At 39.6% G+C, this 5,788-nt stretch overlaps 1 long non-coding RNA gene across 1 annotated transcript; it reads right to left on the bottom strand.

Moving 5' to 3' along the window:
• Positions 1-1,496: 1,496 nt before the first annotated feature.
• LOC134296243 (uncharacterized) lies at positions 1,497-3,334 on the bottom strand. Its single transcript, XR_010002865.1, has 2 exons — positions 3,050-3,334; positions 1,497-1,836 (listed from the first exon to the last, which is right to left on the bottom strand). It is a non-coding gene; the product is annotated as an uncharacterized LOC134296243 (long non-coding RNA).
• Positions 3,335-5,788: the final 2,454 nt, after the last annotated feature.

Below are 5,788 nucleotides of genomic sequence, written 5' to 3'. Positions count from 1 at the left end.
AAGTGAGTATCTCATAGAATCTCAACCAATTCAACATAGTTTGTGGCAGCCTCAAAAGCAAAGTTTCTGGAGTGTAACTACCACACAATTAATCAGGAAATAACCCTTTCAAACCAAGAACATAATGTTTTTTGAGTGGTTTAGTATGAATAAAAATTATTGTGTTTTCATAGAATACTTGATGATTTAGCTCACCTTTTAAAGTCGTGAAAGTAATAGAATCTTGGATTAAATTTCATTGAGTTTAATAAATGCTAGCAAGTAGGGAATCTTAGACCCTCAGAATTGAAATATGTGGCATACATTCACAGAACATAATTAAAATAGTGACAGCACAAGGATACCAACAACCATCTACTAACCTTTTCTACTTTTCAACAGCCCCACCCTCTAATTCTATTTTAATCCAATTATAGTTTTGCATCCAATCTCTTTCTTGAATTTCATGGGTTTTCCATGAGTCATCTAAACTCAGAGAATATTCCAGAAATTGATTTTTACCCATTTCCACTGAGCCTTTGGGAGTTAAAGTGTTCAGGTACTTTAGCTATGGTGCACTAGTTCACTATAAGAACAAATTTCTTTTCTTTTTGCTCTTTACCTCGCTTGATATCTATTGAATCTATATCCTGGAAACTATTACTCTGGGTTTTTTTTGGTGGTGTTCATCTTAACTGGTTCCAGTATAACATAAACATAATTCATTTTGGTAGATAATGAGTTAATTGAAACTGACTTGGGGACTGCAATGAAAGTGTTTGGAATGCCTTGCCGCCCTATATGAGAGCCATGCATGAGTTAGGGCCTTTTACCCTAGCACTCAAGACCTGGCTCTTTACTAGAGCTTTTAATCTATGTTAATTTTATCAATATTTATATGTATGTATTTTTATCCTTTGCAATTTTATCTTGTAAATCGCCTAGAGCATCTTGGATGGAGGGCGATTAATAAGTAATTAAATGATGATGAAATGATGATGATGATGATAATGTCAGAAGTTCCCTGGGAATGGTTCCAATGTTATTGTAAACCAGACTCCAAAATGATGAACCCCATTGTCCGTGGCCCCATAGAGATGAATTAGGGTGCCCACATCAACCTCATTTCTAGTTTTCAGAGTAATTTTCATTAAACACCCTGGAATGTTGCACAGACACCATACAGACCTCAGTCCTCAGGGGATGGTGACACCTTGGTTAACATAATCCCCTCATAATACCCTGGGAAGAGCACTGGTTGTTTTCCTCTTTTCTCCTGGTATGATCTGGTTTTTTTCCTGGGAATGTTTCCTCATCTCTGTCACCACATCAGATCCTCTCCTGGGAATCCCATTGAAATTGCCAACATCCTGCGCATCGGTTGTTTACCTGACTGTCACCCATTGTATTAACTGGAGCTGGGATATCAAAACTCACTTCAGCCCATTATCTCCAACCCCACCACATTCCTTTTTGCTCGTGCCCCTCTCCTGGAAGGATCAATAAATGGAAACAAATTTTCAAAATAATCCAATGACGGTTTATTAAAATTTCCCACCACGGCTGGGACCAACCAGCAATATAATGTTGGATGGAGCCTTAGACCTATAAGGAAATAAATCCTAGCCGGCACTGTTTCAGACCAACCAGGAGCCAGTGAGGTGATCTTCAATAGCTGTCACAGTACTATAAATAAATCTGTATGTTTGCAATTGTGGGATGTCAGTTCTTTGGAACATTGTCTCTGCTGACATTCTCTTTGGCTATTGAGCCTAAAGCCTCTGATTTTGCCTTCATCTCATCTGGCCTTCTGGAAGCTTGACACGTCAGGCTTCAAACCACTAGTTCACTCAGAAGCTGAAATCACATAACATAGATGTGGAATATATTATATAGATCTCCAAAGTAAGATCTCTACAGTATCCTTTAAATAAAATGGTAAAATCAAGGTTTGCTTCTTGGATTTGTTTTTAAAAATATTTCCAAACACTGGATGATTGACTCCATGGCTAAAGAGCATCAGCTGTACAAATATATAATTGCATAGATGTTTGAAGGGAAATGCAGTGGATTCTGGTTGTAGGCATAGTGCAGATGTAGAATTCTAGATATTATGTGCAGAAAGTATGTGCAGATGTCTCCCTCTGGTGGGAAATCTATTATAAATGGATTTACCAGATAGATTAGCAGTTAAGCACTAACTATTAATTGCTTTCTCAACATTTTGTAGCATGTAACATTAATAAGAATGTTGGTACTCTCAATATAAGTGGTATATACATGCCTACTGGTATTTTCTTAAAATATAATGCACATGCTAGGGCAATAGTTCATATAGTGATTTGCAGTGAATAGATGGCTAGTAAATTGTTTATGGCTCATTCCATTTTATGGCAACTAATTTGCATGAAGTGGCAGGATGTGTCCCTATTGTAAATTCTTCTGTCCTGAGGTTTTGGAAGGATCACTGCTGGGAAGGGAAGTGGCTCATGCCCTTGTAGTGAAGCATTGTGGCTAACAGACTATGCAAGAGATCAGAAATCCTTGGCCCAAGTGTTACCTAGGGCATAAACACACTAGGTGGCCTAAGATCAGTGGTTGAATATCAGGAAAAGTGACACTATTTTGGACTACAGTCGTGAGAATGTGACACCCCCCCCCCCCCCGGTTTATCTGAGGGAGCCTGGGTGTTGTAGGATGGTAATTTGGATACTACTTCTGGTCAAACGTTAACACGGTTAATCTTATATTAATACTGTTAAGACAGCAATAAGCTTGCCCTTTACTCCTTCTGTTCTCCCTTTGCTAGGTCCACCAGACTCTTTTATGAACTAACAGTATTATTTCATTCACCAATAACTTGAGGCCAAATTTCTCAGGACAGTTTTAAAGTCAGGCTTGAGAATTATAGGAGACCATTTTGGCTCAGCCTAACCTTAAGCAACCCCTTGGTTGCCTGCCTCCTAATTCTGCACGAACCAAGAGCTTTTTGGGGCTTTAGAATTCAACAAGAGCTCATAAGAGTTGGAATGCTTTCTCCTCAATAGTGAAGATGCCTGGTGACACTCACTCATTCCTACTTGTCTCACAATTTTGAATCTTTGGCTGACTCTTCATAGATTCTGCAGTCTTTCAATTCTCCCAGGTGGGTCATGTGTCAGTGATGGTCATGGCCATAAACCCTGCAAGGATAGAAAAGACTGAGGCCCCTTTACAGCACATAGTTGTAGCACTTTGATGTCAATTGAATTCCATGGCTACATCCCATGGAATCTTGGAATGGAATTGCATTAGTGTATCTGTGTGGTGTCATAAGGGCTGTAGACCTGGGAGCTGGGTCTGAGGGAGGCAAATATCTGATGTCATTTTTGGGATTGCTGACATAGGGTTGAATCCTTATGGCGACTTATGCCGGCATGACTCTGTCTTCCATCAGTATAAAGCCCTTTTTGAATGTGGTTCACAGTGGCATTGCAAGTGCAAAAGAAAATAAAGCTGTCTTTGTAATCAGATAAATCTGTCTTGTAGGTCCTTGAAAGAGAAGATTTCTCTTTTGTCAAAACCCAACTTGCTACCATCACTATGGCACCTGTAACCATTTCACACCTGCTAGAGTGTAACCACCTATGCTTACACCACTTACATTAGCATAAGTTTGCCAGCTAATGGAATTGCACCTACATATTCTTTAAATTGTTTGATGTTTGACTTATTGGTGAATCCAAGTAGCCTGATATCAAACTAAGCTGGTCAATTTAGGTAGCAGATCCAGCAGTGGATGTCCCAAACAGGGGCAAAGAAACTGCCCCTCCTTGATTTACTCATACTTGTTGAGTGGTCCCATCATATTTTATTCATGTTGAGGAATGTGCAACTTTACTGTGGTGAGGGAAGAGTTCATATGCTAGGAAAGGCCCTTTGCCTCCCACAGGCAGCTCAGGGAGACAGATGATGATATTTAGAGGTGCAAGGCTGAGTTCTGTGCACTTTAAAAAAAGAAAAAGAAAAACATACCATCACAAGACACTCTGTCTGTGCTGAATAGAAACCAGGGAAAATAAATGCATATATATTACAACACTTCTCAATCCACTGTAGGCATGGAATACAGATTTTACCCAAGTGTGTGATAGGCAGTGTTCTTCTAGTAAACAACTCTCTTTGTTTGGGTATACTTTTCACTGCTTTTATGGAAATATTTGAGACCTTCTGCTTAGTGTGATATGAATTGGCAAGAAATGCCATAAATATCCCTATTTTTCAACCAAACATTAACTTTTAGGTGTAGATTCTACAGATAATGAGCAAGGAGACATATCTATCCTAAAGTGGTGCTCTATGTGATAAATTGTTGCTGTTCTTCTATCAGGCTGGAATATAAAGTCACATTTTCTTTGTGAAAAATTTCCTAGGGAAACATGTATCTGATAAAACGACACAATCTTTTGGCACTTTAAAAGAGCAATAGTTTTATTATGCTTTTTGTTTGTGTGGGGTCACCACGAAGGGAGCAGAGGGTCAGGGATAATGGGACTGTCTCTGTTATATCGGAAACAAATAAAAACCAATCAATACATCCCATCCTGGAGAAGTGGCATCAAGTGTGACCTTTGTGTCTATTTGGGTCAAGATTCAATATTTAACCTAATGTGTATACTAGGCCTCCCTGGTGAAATAAGGGACAGCTCCCCATGTACCTTTTATGGTTGGGCAGAAGAGGGGAGTTCAACAAGTGCTGAAATTTCACTTCTTACCAGCATAGATACATGGCTGGTCTAGTGGGCAGTGCTTTTCTCCCACCATTGGGTACAAAAGGACACTTGAAGGCCTCTGACTGGGTGTGGGGGTGTCTTGGGAGCCATCAAGCTGCTCTTGAACCCAGAACATGAGAATAACCAGTCATTGCAGAAATGGATGCCACCCGTGTCTTCATTTCCTGGTATGCAAAGACAGTTGAATGACTCCCGGGCTTAAACCCTACAACCTATAGGTGACTGAGCTATAGGCCTTTCTGGGATTTCTTCTTCTGCACCTAAAAGAAAAGAGGTGCAGAATATTTCCTTCAGCACTCCCTGTAAAATATATGTATTGATGACTCCAGGATCCATGTCAGAGCAAGCCACATGTAGGATTCTGGCCTTAGTCTGTTACCTGGTAGTAATTGCTGATAGACAATTTCCAAACATCCAGGGTCTCAAGTATTAGGATTCTTTGAGAGTCTGAATGCAGTGCTTTACAAACAGCAATATTATCTATTGTGGGTAATAAGTATATGACAACATGCTCCCCTTCCTATTTTTGACATTAACATTGAGATTTAAACTGAGAGGTTGTAGAAATGTTATGTTCTCATCTTGCTTTCCTTTGGAATTACTGCAAGTGCACTGAAAGTGTATTGGACCTCTAGACCAAGTTTCTGGAATACATTAATCTTGTTATATGTAATAGATGTTGTGTTAGCATTTCCATGCATCGAATTTGCAAATCAGCCTACACATTTACCACACCGCTTTACTTCCGGCAGCTTAGTGGTGGCACAATGTTTCTAGCTGAGTTGTCAGTATCTTCAAATACCAAAGTAATGACACAACATCACTTGATCATATGTCGCCTTCTGTCCTAAACTACCGAGCTCCCCTATGTACCACCCCAAAATGTCAGAAATTGAACCCAGTTTAATCTTATTGATTGACTGGACAGGATCAGAATTCAGGATGATCTTAACAGATTGAGAAGGTGGGCTCAAATGAACAAAATAAATTCCAACAGGCATAATAGGTACAACTAGGAAGTCCCTGAACAGACTGAG

Source organism: Anolis carolinensis, chromosome 2 (genome assembly GCF_035594765.1).
Source record: "Anolis carolinensis isolate JA03-04 chromosome 2, rAnoCar3.1.pri, whole genome shotgun sequence".
In the NCBI taxonomy this organism is placed as follows: Eukaryota; Metazoa; Chordata; class Lepidosauria; order Squamata; family Dactyloidae; genus Anolis; species Anolis carolinensis.
The sequence above is the reverse complement of the archived record's forward strand: the minus strand, read 5'-3'. Positions and strand labels throughout refer to the sequence as shown.